The sequence below is a fragment of the Thamnophis elegans genome, chromosome 4 (genome assembly GCF_009769535.1).
Source record: "Thamnophis elegans isolate rThaEle1 chromosome 4, rThaEle1.pri, whole genome shotgun sequence".
NCBI lineage: Eukaryota > Metazoa > Chordata > Lepidosauria > Squamata > Colubridae > Thamnophis > Thamnophis elegans.
Genome location: NC_045544.1, coordinates 68,816,596 through 68,832,258, shown reverse-complemented (window position 1 = coordinate 68,832,258; position 15,663 = coordinate 68,816,596).

Here is a 15,663-nt window from a genome sequence, read left to right as displayed (position 1 = left end):
TCTGACCGGAACTAGATGGGTGGAAATGCCAGCGTGGATGAAGATGATTGGACCATGTGATGGATTTATGGGTTTGGGGATAAGATCATGAACTTTCAACTGGGTGAAATCCCAGGAAGCTTTTAGAATTGGGATTTCCACAGATGTGCCAACATGTCTGTCTTATTAAATTGGAACTTTGATGAAAGTTTTGCCTTGGACTCTAATTTAATTCTGCATATTTGGAATGCTGACAACAAGTATCATAACTATGAGTCAGTTGCCAAGCATCTGAATTTAATCATGTGACCATGAGGATGTGGTAATTGTCATAAGTGTGAAAAAGGGTCATGTCACTTTTTCCAGTGATGTTGTAACTTTGAACAGTCATTAAGTGAATCATTGTAATTCGAGGACTACCGATAGTCACACATGTGTACTCTTATGTAGCCATTCTGACTCTTTTTCACATTCTTTCTTCACAAGGACAATTTACTACCTACTCCCTTTCTATCAGCATTTGAATGTCTTAAAATTTCTCTATCTAAATTCCCAACTTTAGCAAACAGTCAAGCAGGGTGATTAAATTCATGTTTGCTCTAATTCTTCACGATTTATTTATACATTTCTTGCAACAGTTCACTCTATTTTCCTTGTGAAATATAACTACCTTGTTCTTTGATAAAGTTTCAGACCATGATTCGTGGTTGCATCATGCAATCTATTTGGTACAAATCATCTCAGTCAACAAAACAGCATAATCTGCATACAAAGTACATATATGTATATTCACATTCCTGTCCAACATGTCTAACCTCAGAACAAGCAATTTGATTCCTTTGTCTATAAAAACTACAAAAGGAACATAAAGAAATTCTTGCCTTCTTCCTGCCTGAATACAAACAAATCACTGATCATCCATATATTGCTATTTGCACTTAGATTCCAGACTATATTATTATTTCATTCAGCAACCAACCTGCAATTTCATATTCACATAAAATGGTCCATAACTGAAGATCATACATGTTTTTCTAAATCAGTAAAAGAGTAATAAAATTTCTCGCACTCTCGCACTGATCTGCTTGTCCACTTCCTCCCTCACAACTACAGTACACTTCCCAAATTTTGCTTACTGTCGTTTCTTAGACTCTTTCCAAGAGTTCTACCAAGCACCTTCTCAAAGAGTACTCCCCTATAATATTTACATTTACTCGTAGTTACCTTTCCTTGATCAAAAGCACATAGACATCATCATCTTCACAAATGGAATACCATTTAACTAAAAAATTTCTAAGATTTGTATCTTTTAATTATAGGCAAAAACATCTCTACCTCAATATTAATAACAATCTGCTGTTTAAGAATATTATCATTGCTGTGATAATACCAAAGTTATTCAGCTGTTCTAAGCTTTAGGTAAGAGTATTCCAACATGGAATGCAAATTGAGATGCATGTGATGGAAGGCATGTTCTTTTTAAAATGTGGGCAAAGAGAATCAAGTCTTCAATCTTATTATGCCCATCATCTTGACTTTTTCTACCCTTTGTCTGCAGACATCCTCAGCTTTAATTTAGGTGTCCTGCAACAAAATATTATGAATTCAAGTACAATAGTTAATATTTTAGTTGCTTTCAGCTTTGCTAGCTAACTCAAGGAATCAAAAATGCTGTGGCTGGATGCATGATTGTCAATGTTCCCCATCATTAAGAATTTGCCCTGTAAAAGCAAGTCTTATAGGACAAATCCCTCATTAAAAGGCCTCATGTTGACATTTTAATTAATTTGAAATCTGTACAGCACAGCTAAAGAAACTATTTGAAGAATCTATCAATTAGAGTTCCTTACAAAGATACACATTAAAATAAAGGAATAGTAAAGATAACGGAATAGCAAACTGTATGTTTTTCTCAGAGCCGAGACCTGGGAATACACAAATCTCCCTCCATATTAAAACACATCTGGAAAGAATAAAGAGTAGGATTCAAGTGAAAATTCAGTTTGTGCAAAATTAATTTTAGATTCAGTGTTTCTAGAATGAAATATAGTACACCTTTTAATATTCTGCAAATCAAACACAATGAAATAGCATATTTCATAACTATTTGTATTTGTATTTGTATTTTATTAATATTTGTAGGCCGCCCTTTTCCCTGAGGGGACTCAGGGCGGCTCACATAAAATCAAGGGAGGGGGAAGACAAACATTAACAGAGAAACATATAATAAAATATTCAACAACATACATTCTTCATTCGGGAGGGGCGGCTAACCTTGTCCCCAGGCCTGACGGGCTAGCCAGTTCTTAAGGGCTATGCGGAAGGCCTGGACGGTGGAGAAGGTACGAATCTCCACGGGGAGTTCGTTCCAAAGGGTCGGGGCTACTACTGAGAAGGCCCTCCTCCTTGTAGTTGCCAGCCGACACTGGCTGGCCGATGGAATACGGAGGAGGCCTAATCTATGGGATCTTATTGGTCGCAGGGAGGTAATTGGCAGAAGGCGGTCTCTCAAGTATCCAGATCCACTGCCATGAAGGGCTTTATGGGTGACTAATAGCACCTTGAAGCGCATCCGGAGATCGACAGGTAGCCAGCGCAGCTCGCGGAGGATAGGTGTTATGTGGGTGAACCGAGGTGCACCCACAATCACTCGCGCGGCCGCGTTCTGTACTAGCTGAAGTCGCCGGATGCTCTTCAAGGGCAGCCCCATGTAGAGCACATTGCAGTATTCCAGCCTAGAGGTCACAAGGGCCCGGGTGACTGTTGTGAGAGCCTCCCGATTCAGGTAGGGCCGCAACTGGCGCACCAGGCGAACCTGGGCGAATGCCCCCCTGGTCACAGCCGTCAAGTGGTGGTCAAACGACAGCTGTGGGTCCAGGAGGACTCCCAAGTTGCGAACCCTCTCTGAGGGGTATAGAGTTTGACCCCCCAGCCTGATTGATGGAATATTGATCGAATCTTTGGGAGGGAAGCACAACAGCCACTCGGTCTTTTCTGGGTTGAGTACAAGCTTGTTAACCCTCATCCAGTCCATAACGGCTTCGAGGCCTCGGTTCATCACGTCAGCCGCTTCATTGAGTTGGCACGGGGCGGACAGATACAGTTGAGTATCGTCCACATATTGATGGTATCTGATCCCGTGCCTGCGGATGATCTCTCCCAGCGGTTTCATGTAGATGTTGAATAGTAGGGGGGATAAGACCGAGCCCTGAGGCACCCCATATGTTAGGGGCCTAGGGGACGATCTCTGCCCCCCCACTAACACCGACTGCGACCTGTCCGAGAGGTAGGAAGAGAACCACCGCAACACGGTGCCTCCCACTCCCACCTCCCGCAGTCGTCGCAGAAGGATACCATGGTCGATGGTATCGAAAGCCGCTGAGAGGTCTAGGAGGACCAGGATGGAGGAATGTCCTCCATCTCTGGCTCTCCAGAGATCATCGGTCAATGCGACCAAAGCGGTTTCAGTGCTGTAACCGGGTCTGAAGCCTGACTGGAAGGGGTCAAGATAGTTTGCTTCCTCCAAGGACCGTTGGAGCTGGAAGGCCACCACCTTCTCAACAACCTTCCCAAGGAAGGGAAGGTTGGAAACTGGGCGATAGTTATTAAGAACAGCTGGATCCAGAGATGGTTTCTTTAGGAGGGGTCTCACCACCGCCGCTTTCAGTGAGGCGGGGAAGTTCCCCTCCCGGAGAGAGGCGGTAACAACCGCCTGGATCCAGCCTCGTGTCACCTCACTGCTGTTAGTAACCAGCCATGAGGGACACGGATCCAGTACACAGGTGGAGGCACTTACAGCCCTCATGGCCTTGTCCACATCCCCGGGGGTAACATCCTGAAACTCAACCCAGAGATGTTCTACCTGATCCTCCTGTGCCTCGGCTGGAACTGCGGGGGAGGAGTCCAAGTCCGACCGAAACCGAGCAATTTTGTCCGCTAAGAATTGGGCATAATCCTCAGCTCTGCCCTGCAAGGGTTCCCCCGCTTCCCTTTTATTCAGTAGGGAGCGGGTTATCCTAAACAGGGCGGCTGGGCGGGACTCAGCGGACGCAACCAAGGTGGCTATGTGGGATCTTTTAGCTGCCCTAAGTGCCCTGGTGTATTCCTTGGTGCAGGTGGTTACCATTGCTCGGCTCGATTCGGACTTATCGGACCTCCATCGGTTCTCTAGGCGTCTCCTCGGGCGCTTCATCTCCCGGAGTTCCTCGGTGAACCAAGGAGGTCTCCGGGATCCGCTGCCTCGGAGGGGCCGCAGTGGCGCAATCCGGTCGAGAGCCTCCGATGCTGCTGAGTGCCAAGCAGCAACCAGAGTCTCTACCGGACTGTGGGCGAAAGTGTCAGGAATAACCCCAAGCTCCGTCTGGAACCTTAACGGTTCCATAAGTCGCCTGGGGCGGAACCACCTGGTCGGTTCCTCCTCCCTACAGTGGGGGTTTGGTCTCCGGAAGTCGAGCCTCAGTAGGCAGTGGTCTGACCACGACAGTGGTATGATGTCATTACCCCTCAGACCAAGATCACAAATCCACTGCTCCGAGAGAAATACGAGGTCGAGCATGTGCCCCGCCGAATGGGTTGGGCCCTGAATTACTTGGGTCAAGCCCATGGCTGTCATGGAAGCCATGAACTCCTGCGCCCCATCAGAGTTTTCACCGAGCGATGGCAAATTAAAGTCCCCCAGGACCATCAACCTAGGGAACTCAACTGCCAGCTCGGCTACTGACTCGAGGAGCGAGGGGAGGGCTGCTGCAACGCTGTTGGGAGGCAGGTACGTTAACAGCAAGCCCACTTGACCCTTAAGGTCCAACTTTATCAGCAGAGACTCACACCCGACAAGCTCCGGAGCAGGGACCCTACGAGGAACTAACGACTCCCGGATAACAATGGCCACACCCCCACCCCTTCCCTGGGCTCTCGGCTGATGTAGCACCTGAAATCCTTCTGGGCACAGCTCTACAAGGGGGACTCCTCCCTCTGGGCCCAGCCAGGTTTCAGTAATACATGCCAGGTCTGCCCTCTCGTCTAAAATTAAGTCCCGGACGAGAGGAGCTTTATGTACTACAGACCTGGCATTTAGCGACAACAGCCTGAGACCAGGGTCCTGACTACTTGCGCCATCTGGTCTCGGAGTGGGACTTAAAGGGCCGGAAGGAGGGATCTCTGTAATATAGCGAACCCTCCTTCCCCGGTAATGGCCTGCCCTAAAGTCCCCGCCGTATCTGCCCCTCCCTGTTACGACCGTAATACCCCGACCCTCTCCCGTGTCTCTGGTCCCCCCAACCACCCCCATGGCCCCCACATCTCCCGGCAGGTCCTCCGAATCATACATACCCATGCACTCCCCCAAACAATCCCCACGTCAAGATTTAAAACACAAAAAATTTACAACAATATAATAATAAAAGTGGGACATTCATTCATCTCATACATATCTCATACATATCCCATGCAAAGAAAGAAGAAAAAGATGAGAGAAAAGAAGGAAATTAAAAATTGCGCAATTGATTAAAATTTTAAGGTGCGAGTTCAGATGGCAGAGATTGGCTCTTAATGTTCAGAGTTGAAGTGGCTGGGGGCCAGTTATAGTTCAAAAAGAATATATGGGGAAGTGTCTTATAACCCTCCTCTTTTTCTATAACTTTGTTGGTCAGAGGGTCCTGTGGGGGTTCAGAGCGGACACACAGTGCTGCCATCATCTGTCCACCCGCAGCCCAGGTCCAGAGTCTTCCTTCTGGGAATAAAACCACTCCAAGAGATCCACAGAGGCACGCCACTGAAAGTAGATGGAATAAAAAGGTGGAACAGGCGTTGTAATTACCAAGAGACACCGTCACTGTTCTCAGGATGGAGCTTGCTCCCTCAGCGTAAAATGGCCAAGGCAGCCCGAGAACCTCCGGAATCTCTAAAGCCAATGGGATCATCCAGGTCTGCCAGGTCCAAGGGTGGTCTCCCCAGTTCCTCGATTTCACTGCAGGCAGATAGTTCCTCGTTTTCACTGCAGGCAGGCAGAGTAAAGAGGTGGGGCAGGCAATAGGGCCGCCAAAGAACGACACCGCCGCCACCGAGCTGGAGTTCCTCTCCTCGCCGCCGAACAGCTGATGTAAGCAAGGCAGCCCGGAGACCGCTAGAACCGCCAAAAACCCCGTGGTCCACGGCTGCAGCGTCCAAACGGCCCAGAGATGGTCCTGGGGGTAATCCCACGATCGTAGGGCGCTCCCGTCGCAAACAGGCAAAGCCAGAGGGTGGAATAAGCGACGGAGCCGCCGAAGAGCGCCGCCGCCGTTTCCAAGCCAAAGTTCCCCTCCTCCGCGCTGCCGAGTGGCCCGACCAGCATGGAAGCCGTTGGAGACGCCGGAGCCTTTGCGGTCCGGGGCTATCCCCAAAGAGGTAGCCCCTACCGTTCGTTGATCTTTTCGGGCTCCCTGGGTCTTCAGCTCCCCAGACGAGCCTCTCATATTGTAAATTAGTGTTGTTACTCGCGGTTTTCTCTGAATTTCGTCGGAAAGATTTAGAGCGGACGGAGCCTTGCAACCATTTTAGTTCTCGCACATGCGCAGCCATAGCCTTAACTATGAAAAAATAAAAAAAATGCATGCATTTTTAAATGTTAAAACAGTTCAATGTAGAAAAAATAGTTACCAGGATATAAAAGGAGGCAGCAAATAAATTTTGTACTTTCCTTGGCAACTGATACGTTAACAGCATACTAACATAATCAAATGAAAAATTCTATTACAAATCATAATGTTCTCTGGTAACTCATAAATTATGCATTTTACTTCAATACCAGACCTAAAACATTTTCTCGTGGTATTTTTTGCTGTGCCATTTTACAAAAAAGAACAAACTGAATGCTGGCTGCTGTTATCTGGCAAATCACAATTCAATGTTTTGCTTCGGAAAATATGTGCATTAATGAAGTGATTCCTACACTACTAGCTGCATCTCGTTGTGTCCTTTCACATAGAAAAAATTATCCACCAAATGAAACCAATTCCCATTAGGTTGCCCTACCTGTTTCTGGAGCAAATAAATGTGATATAAGAGACACAAAGGAAAGTCTAATTAAAATCCACCTGCATAGGAATCTAGACCTGTTTCCTTTATCATTATTTTGTGTAGTGGAATGACCCTTATGGATTTTGGTTTAATTTTATTGCATGCAGCATTTTAAAAATGTCAAATCTTTAGTGTTTTGAAATTATTTTTAAGGGAGATGACTTTGATTCCATGTTTAGCTTGTTTTTTCAAATGTAATTAATTTACTTTAGGGATTAGAATATTTGAAGCACAGATGTTGCCAAGACAAGGAAGTGTATAATGGAATGTATACAGTATCATGAATATGGAATTTCATTTGTACATTTTCTTTGCTCTTATCCCAAATAGAGAGATTCAGTGGAACTAATATGAAATGATGATACTTCATTTACTACTTTTGTAGTTTGAGGTTTCCCTGTAGTTAGAATGCCATTAAAAAGCATGGTAACAGAAACATAGTGTTATCTATTAGTATTGGAAGAAAGCAAGGTATCAGCTAGATTGGTAAGATTTATTTGATGCTTGAAGGTACTCACCACAGGATGATGGTTCATATATCAACTATCAGACGGTCAGATAAGAAGTGCTTGGCAGCAGATTATTGCTCACTATGACACAATTGTACATGTCTATAATAGAATGCTAGACATTTGGCTTGGCATTCCTGTTTTCTAGTTGATACTCGTGATTGTACCTCCTGGACCTACCTCATGATCCTTGCCTAATATGCATTCTCAACAAAGCATGTCAGGTAATTCTGTAGCGTTAGCTGGGGTTAATGAAGTTGACCCTAGGATATCTCGAAGTATGCTTAACCTTTGTTAGATGGGCAACTGATATTAGTTTGAAATGACTTCTGAGGAAGAAATGGCAGATTGAAGATTGCTTGGCGAAAAATGCTGACAAATACAGTGGAACGAAGAGCTGGCAAGTAAATTATCTTTTAATAATTCCTTTCCAGCAAGGAGAGGACTTGAGATCTCCTACAAGTGCTTCAGTCAGTAGCTCCTCATGAGTATATGCCACGGCCTGGATAGAAGGAAGTGAACTTCCAATAAACTTTTCTGCCGTCCTCACCACTCTCTGCACAGCATTCCTATGCAAAACAGTAGTACTTCCAAAACAAACAATAATATACTATGACGGGATGCTTTCAATCATCCTTCTATAAAAAGTGATAAGGACAGGGAAAGGAAGATGTGCTCTTCTCATATGACACAGAAAGTGCAGGTGCTGCTGTACCCACTTCTCTAGTGTAGTAGGACTGGGGGGATTGCCAAACTCACCCGCAGCCATGGAAACTCAATGGGTCTGCCACCTCAAGTTATAGGCTAGTTGCTATGAGAATAAAGTAAAGGGAGATCTTCATTGAAGTCCCCTTGAGCTTCTGGAGAAAAAGCAGATTTTAAATATAAACAAATCTAAAGATACTATGGAAATATGAAAAACGTGAAAGGATGCCACAGGCAGAGGTGGTTCTCATTTCTTCTATGTTTGTTTTTAGTTAGACTGAATCAAGTGAACAATTTTGCTTTATCTGTAAGGTGAGAAAAGCATAATTAAAAATAGATATAAAATACAAGACATAGAACTTCAGTTTATTGTGTTATCCAGATGAACCAATTTTGTTGAATTAGAATGATTCTCACCTCCAATAATTACAAATTCATACTTTTTTCTCTTCTAAACTGAATACAAAATTTTGTATTAGGATCATTAAAATGTATTAAAACATTTTCATTATTGTGGCCCAGTTTTGAAACCTTTATGGTAAAGGCTGTATAGGTTAGTATAGGTTGTTGATGATATAAAATAAATGTAGTTGGGATCCTAGGATACTTTTTCTTTAAAAAATGAGTAAGTTTAGGCTCTAGCTAATAGAAGAGAAGCAATTTTCAATTTTTACCTTTTCCTCTGTCACAGTAGTCTTCATGTCAAGTGTTCATTTTTACCAGATCAAATTTTCAATGTAACAGAAGAATTTTATAGAAATAATTACTATGATGCAATATATAAAACAGTTTTTAGTATAACAAAATGACATTAGAATAAGATGCCTAGTTTTCCAATGTTTCGATGATCTTATCAGATTGGATTTACTATTCCATTTAGATTAACTTTCCTTGAAAAGAGATGATGATTTGTAGAGAAAAGGAATGTCTGTTAAGTGAGTAATGTGATCAATTCTCAATTCTTGGTATTATCATTCTTTAACAATTGTTGGTACGATCAACAGATTTCAATTAAACTTAAGCTAAGAGTGTGTGGTTTGATTAATCAGATATTTTAACTTTCAGCATTTTTATTTTGTAGATAGTAGCAGATCAGAATTTTACCGAATAAGAAATGATTTTTATTCATTATGCTTTGAATTAAAATGGCTTAAACAGAAATTGTATATTCATTTGCCTACAGTAAATTCTTTTGCATAATATGAAATTTAAATTTGATTAAATGTGCATAAGATTTTGCTGTCTAAAGAATCTTATAATTGGTTACACTGCTGCCATTCCACTGAATGTAGATATTTACTAGGGATGGATAGTGTTTTAACATCTTTGATTGATTTGTTAATTATTGGTGTGACAGTTTTGAATTTATCAAAGTAGACTGGGTAATTTTCTTCAGTATGCTTTATTACATGGCCTTGTAACAAAAGATCTTTAGCAATTTCTAAAACAACTGGAAAATGAAAACTACACAAATAAAAGCATAAAGCAACATAATGTAATACAACATTAAGAATTTTCAATTAGGATTTAATAAATTTTAAAAAGGTAGAGAAAAGCACAAAGCAGAATTTAAAAGTTAAAATTAAAGATCACAGGTCTGCAAAAAAAAAATTTTCAAGAGCTGTTTTGGTTATTCCACATAATCTTTATGTTTTTTTGGTGCTAAATCTGAAAATGACCTCCATTTTGTTATAGGACATCACATTTTCTGACAATTTAGGTAGCTATGTTAAATAAGGCAATACCTCAAAATAAATGGAAATAGACTTATAAAATTAAAGTTTTATTACAATATTTTCATGAAAATCCTTTTTTGAACTGAAATGAGCTCACCTACCCACACTAAACTCAATTCTTTTTTCTTGTGAGGCTCCTCTTGGTGCATTTACGCTTGTGAGTAGCATCTGGAATGTTTCTCTGAAGCATCCAACAGTAGTCTGCCATCATTGTAATGCTCCATTTTCCCTGGTATCTCCTTTCCATCTCTTTAATGTCTTGGTGGAATCGTTCACCTTGTTCCTCACTCACAAATTTTCAGGAAATTAGTCAAGGTGGGACTGGAGGAAATGCACTTTCAAACTCATCGGGCAACCTAAAGCTTGAAACGCTTTCAGCATTATTCCGACCATCTTTTTGTAGTGAGAATCTTTGTTATTGCCTAAAAATTTCTGTACGACTTCTTTAAATGCAATCCACCCTTCTTTTTGAGGATATGTCATGATATTGACAAACTCTTGATCAACTATAAGCCTTCTAATGTCTGGTCCGACGAATATTTGAAGCATTCTCCATCTCTTGGAAGTAATTTTATGAATTACTTCATCAATCCCAATTTTATGAGGAGAGATGGTAGAAGAACTTTATGGGAAAGTACCAAAGTTTCTTGGAGGACATTCTTTTCACCGACTGTTAGCACCCTCGGCTGCCAACTCTTCTTGGTCCAGTGATTTTGTCGGTCTCGACTATCCCATAGACACAGAAAACAAGGGTGTTTGGTACACCCAGCTTGTTGCCTGAGCAGCATGCACAAGACCTTCAAGTCCCCACACACTTGGAAAGCATGGTTTTCATATTTAAGTTTACGAAGAACCAATTCCAAGTTCTCGTAGGTTTCCTTCAAGTGTACAGAATGACCTACAGGTATGGAAACATAAAAAATGTTGTGGAGTAAAATTGCTTTGAGATTTCTTTTTGAAGAATCATAAAAAGACGCCATTGCTTTGAATCATATTGGATTTTAAATTGACCCATCATACCTTCAACATCAATGCAATAAACCAACTTGTCTTCCTGGGCGAAATAAAGAACGAACTCCTTTTCACAATGTCTGAACCATGAAGATGACACTCCTGGCAACAATAAATTCCTTTTTTTCAGCCTTGATCCGAGTAACTCAGTGGCATCTTTGGAAAGATTCAAGTCTCTTACCAAATCATTCATCTCCTCCTAAGAAAACAATTTTGGTCTTGTATCATCTTCAAAGTCAGAACTTGATTTGTCATCTGGTTCAGGTATGACTTCACCTTCATCGGAGCTAAATATCTCTTCCAAAGTAGCAGGGGGCTTGGGTACTGGTATATCTGTGCCATGGGGGATGGGAAGAATTGCTGAGTGAAGATTGGGGTATGAAATGGAATCCTTCCATTTGGAATTAAACCCTTTCACATCACATGAACAAAAGTAACAGTCATCACTATGGTTCTTTTGCTCTCGCCATACCATAGGAATCCCATAACGGAAAGATTTTTTCTTACCCTTGAACCAATTTCGGAGGTCCTCAACATACCGTTTGTACACTTTATGAGGCACCCAAACTTTATATTGATCTCCAATTTTTAGTCCAAATTATGCAAAGTATACTTTTTTCACAAAGTCTGTAATATTCTGCTGTTGCTTAAACACTATATATTCACCACAGATGAAAAAACTGTCTGGTGAATTAATACACTTTTGAGAAGCCATAACATAATGGTTGAGGAATGACGAGCTAACATGAATTGCGATGAAAAAGTGTGAACAGCCTAGAACCAAGAACCTGATGATGATTCGTGCACAAGAGTGGCATGCAGGAGAGAGCAGCTCTGTGTCTGTACACGAGACTTCACAATGCTGGCCATGCCCCCTGCACTGACCGAAGATGCTGCTATCTGCCCTGTGTCTCCCTCCCACTGGATTCTTCAGGAAAGATTAACCCCTTCTACCATTAGAAGCGCAGACTTAAAACTTGCTTAGCTTATGTATATATTGCTGGCCATCAGATTTACAGTGCTATATATTTTTTTACACAACTCGGACAAACCCTTTAAGGTTTTTTTGGCATTTTATATCTTAAATGGACTTATGTGAATTAATTAATAGTAATTTGGACTTTAAATTTGGTTAAAAACCCATAATATAAAAAAATACCAAAAATTAAAAAAAATGATAAATTTGAAGACAATTTTACATGTTGTGGCAAATCATGACGTCTAGGAGTTTTTTCAATATTTTATTTGTTTTCAGCACACCAAAATACATGGAAATTAGATGAAAATAATCAAACAGCTTTTTAGTTGCAGACCTGTGTAATGTGAAGATGCCAGAAATACATTAACTTAGTTGCTGTTCTGTTAAAAAGAAAAAGTAATAGCTACTCAATGAATAATTTCTGTCTTTGTTTAATCTGAATTATTTATGTCAAGTAATCTGTTTAGAGGCTATTTTATTACAAAGTATTTTTTGATTTGACTCTTGATGCTTCCAGATGGATGACTTACACATTATTAAACTTTTCATTCTATCGCTGGGCTTATTTTCAATATGTACAAACATAAGTTGTTAGGGATCCCAGACTGGGGTTGGGGACCCCTAATCTAGCAGTGTTCTTTTTTGTTTGCTGATTTTTTTTTAACTCTCCCTCGTGTGTGTGTGTGTGTGTGTGTGTGTGTGTGTGTGTGTTTTTCAGGTGATTCTGAGCAGCTTGAAGTGACTTCTTGAACACTTTTGAGGTGAAATATCTGAACAAGATGCCAATATTGATATAATTTTAAAATTAATTTGAGATGTTTAATTTAGATTAGGACAGACAGTGATTAGGCAGTGGACTGATGAAATATGGGAAGCAGCATTTGGTTCAGGAAAAGGAATCAGATGAGTAATAATACAGATGAAACTCGAAAAATTAGAATATTATGCAAAAGTTCATTTATTTCAGTAATGCAACTTAAAAAGGTGAAACTAATATATGAGATAGACTCATTACATGCAAAGCAAGATAGTTCATGGAGTGATTTGTCATAATTGTGATGATTATGGCTTACAGCCAATCCACAATCTCAGAAATTTACAATATTACATGCAATCAATACAACAAGGATTGTACATAGAATATCGGACCTCTGAAAAGTATAAGCATGCATATGTACTCAGTACTTGGTTTGGGCCCCTTTTGCAGCAATTACTGCCTCAATGCGGAGTAGCATGGAAGCTATCAGCCTGTGGCACTGCTGAGGTGTTATGGAAGACCCGGATGCTTCAATAGTGGCCTTCAGCTCTTCTGCATTGTTCGGTCTCATGTCCCTCATCTTTCTCTTGGCAATGCCCCATAGATTCTCTTTGGGGTTCAGATCAGGAGAGTTTGCTGGCCAATCAAGTGCAGTAATCCCACGGTCATTGAACCAGGTTTTGGTGCTTTGGGCAGTGTGGGCAGGTGCCAAGTCCTGCTGGAAAATGAAGTCAGCATCCCCATAAAGCTCGTCTGCGGAAGGAAGCATGAAGTGCTCCAAAATCTCCTGGTAGACAGCTACATTGACCCTGGACTTAATGAAGCACAGTGGACCATCATCAGCAGATGACATGGCTCCCTAAATCAACACAGACTGGACTTCAAGCATCTTGCAGTGTGTGCCTCTCCATTCTTCCTCCATACTCTGGGTCCTTGGTTTCCAAATGAGATGCAAAAGTTGCTCTCATCAGAAAAGAGGACTTTGGACCATTGAGCAACAGACCAGGTCTGTTTTCCTTAGCCCAGTTAAGACACTTCTGACGTTGTTGGTTGTTCAGGAGCGGCTTGACAAAAGGAATATGACATTTGAAGCCCATGTCCAGGATCCGTCTGTGTGTGGTGGCTCTTGATGCACTGACTCCAGCCTCAGTCTACTCATTGTGAAAGTCCCCAACACTTTTGAATGGCTTTTTCCTGACAATCCTCTCCAGGCTGAGGTCATTCCAGCTGCTTGTGCACCTTTTTCTTCCACACTTCTCCCTTCCACATAACTTTCTATTAATGTGCTTTGATACAGCACTTTGGGAACATCCAACTTCTTTTGCAATTACCTTTTGAGGCTGTCTCTCTTTATGGAGGGTGTCAATGATGGTTTTCTGCACAACTGTCAGGTCAGCAGTCTTTCCCATGATTGTGATTCCTACAGACTGAGAGACCATTTAAAGGCTCAGGAACCCTTTGCAGGTGTTATGGCTTAATTAGCTGATTAAAGTGGGACATTTTGAGCCTAGAATATTGCACCTTTTCACAATATTCTAATTTTCTGAGATTGTGGATTTGGGGTTTTCATGAGCTGTAAGCCATAATCATCACAATTATGACAAATCACGGCTTGAACTATCTTGCTTTCTATGTAATGAGTCTATCTCATATATTATTTTCACCTTTTAAGTTGTATTACTGAAATAAATGAACTTTTGCACGATATTCTAATTTTTCAAGTTTCACCTGTATGTAGTAATATATATAGAGTTGCCCTTCATAATTTTGGAATTTTCACACTAAATTACAATTTGCTTTTATGGACAGGTCTTTCTTACCAGCTGCTTTGTTTCTGGCTATATTTGATCTATAAATAAAGCTTCATATAGATAACAACGAGTGTTTCTAAGAAGACATTTTTTTAAAATTTAAATGCGAAGTTTAGGGAGCTCATTTTTGACATGCTTCAGAGATAATTTGTATGAGCAGAAAATACTTTGTGTAAGATGTCTCATTCTAACTCCTACTGGTTCTGGAGCTATTTTGATAAATTCCTAGGATTCTCAAGGAGACTTTCATGAGATATGGGAGGCTGCTAGTTTAGTCTCTAATACATCCAGGAATTTGGTGCTTAAAGGTGCAGAATACCCTTTTTAGAACACTCAATTAAGTGTTCAAACTGAGAAATTAAGGACAGTTACCATGGTGCAATTCACAAAGTAGTAGAGTGAATTTACATTGGACAAATTATTTCTAAAAGTATAAAATATAGCATTGCTTCTTCCAGCTTCCTTAATAGTAAGAGTTTTAAATTTTATTTTTAAAGTTAAATGTTAATAACAATTCTATACTTGGGTGGTATGTAGACAGTTAAGAAACAATAATATATTATCTGTTAATTGTGCCTGTTATTAGTGTATTAACAGGCAATTATATAAATACTTGAAACCTAGTATACCGTAGCGCAGAAGGACTAGGAGTTTTGAGATGTTATTTTGAGACAAAAAGTGAGATATGCATTTAATAAATAAATAACAATGTATTTTCTGGAGCAAAATTGCAAAAATGATCTGAGTACATTATTATTTAATCATTATAGTGAGTTTTTACATAAGCCAATTTTACATTATTTAAAAGCTGACTGTTAGATTCCTTGAATTGATTAAAAATGCATATCATGTGCTTTAAAACAGGGACCCCCAATCCCCGGGCCCACTACCGGCTCTTGAGTCTTTCGGAATCAGGCTGCGGAAGTGGTGGGTGAGTGCAAATGGAGCTGTGTGTGTTCGTGTGTGTGTGTGTTCTTGCCCATGGAACCATCCTCTCTTCCCCAGTCTGTGAAGCCAAAAAGGTTGGGGAATTCTGCTTTTAAAAATATTGCAATGTCCACTAGCCAGGCTAGCAACCAAAGAGAATATTATTTGCTCAGGGTTGAACTGTGGAGTTCTT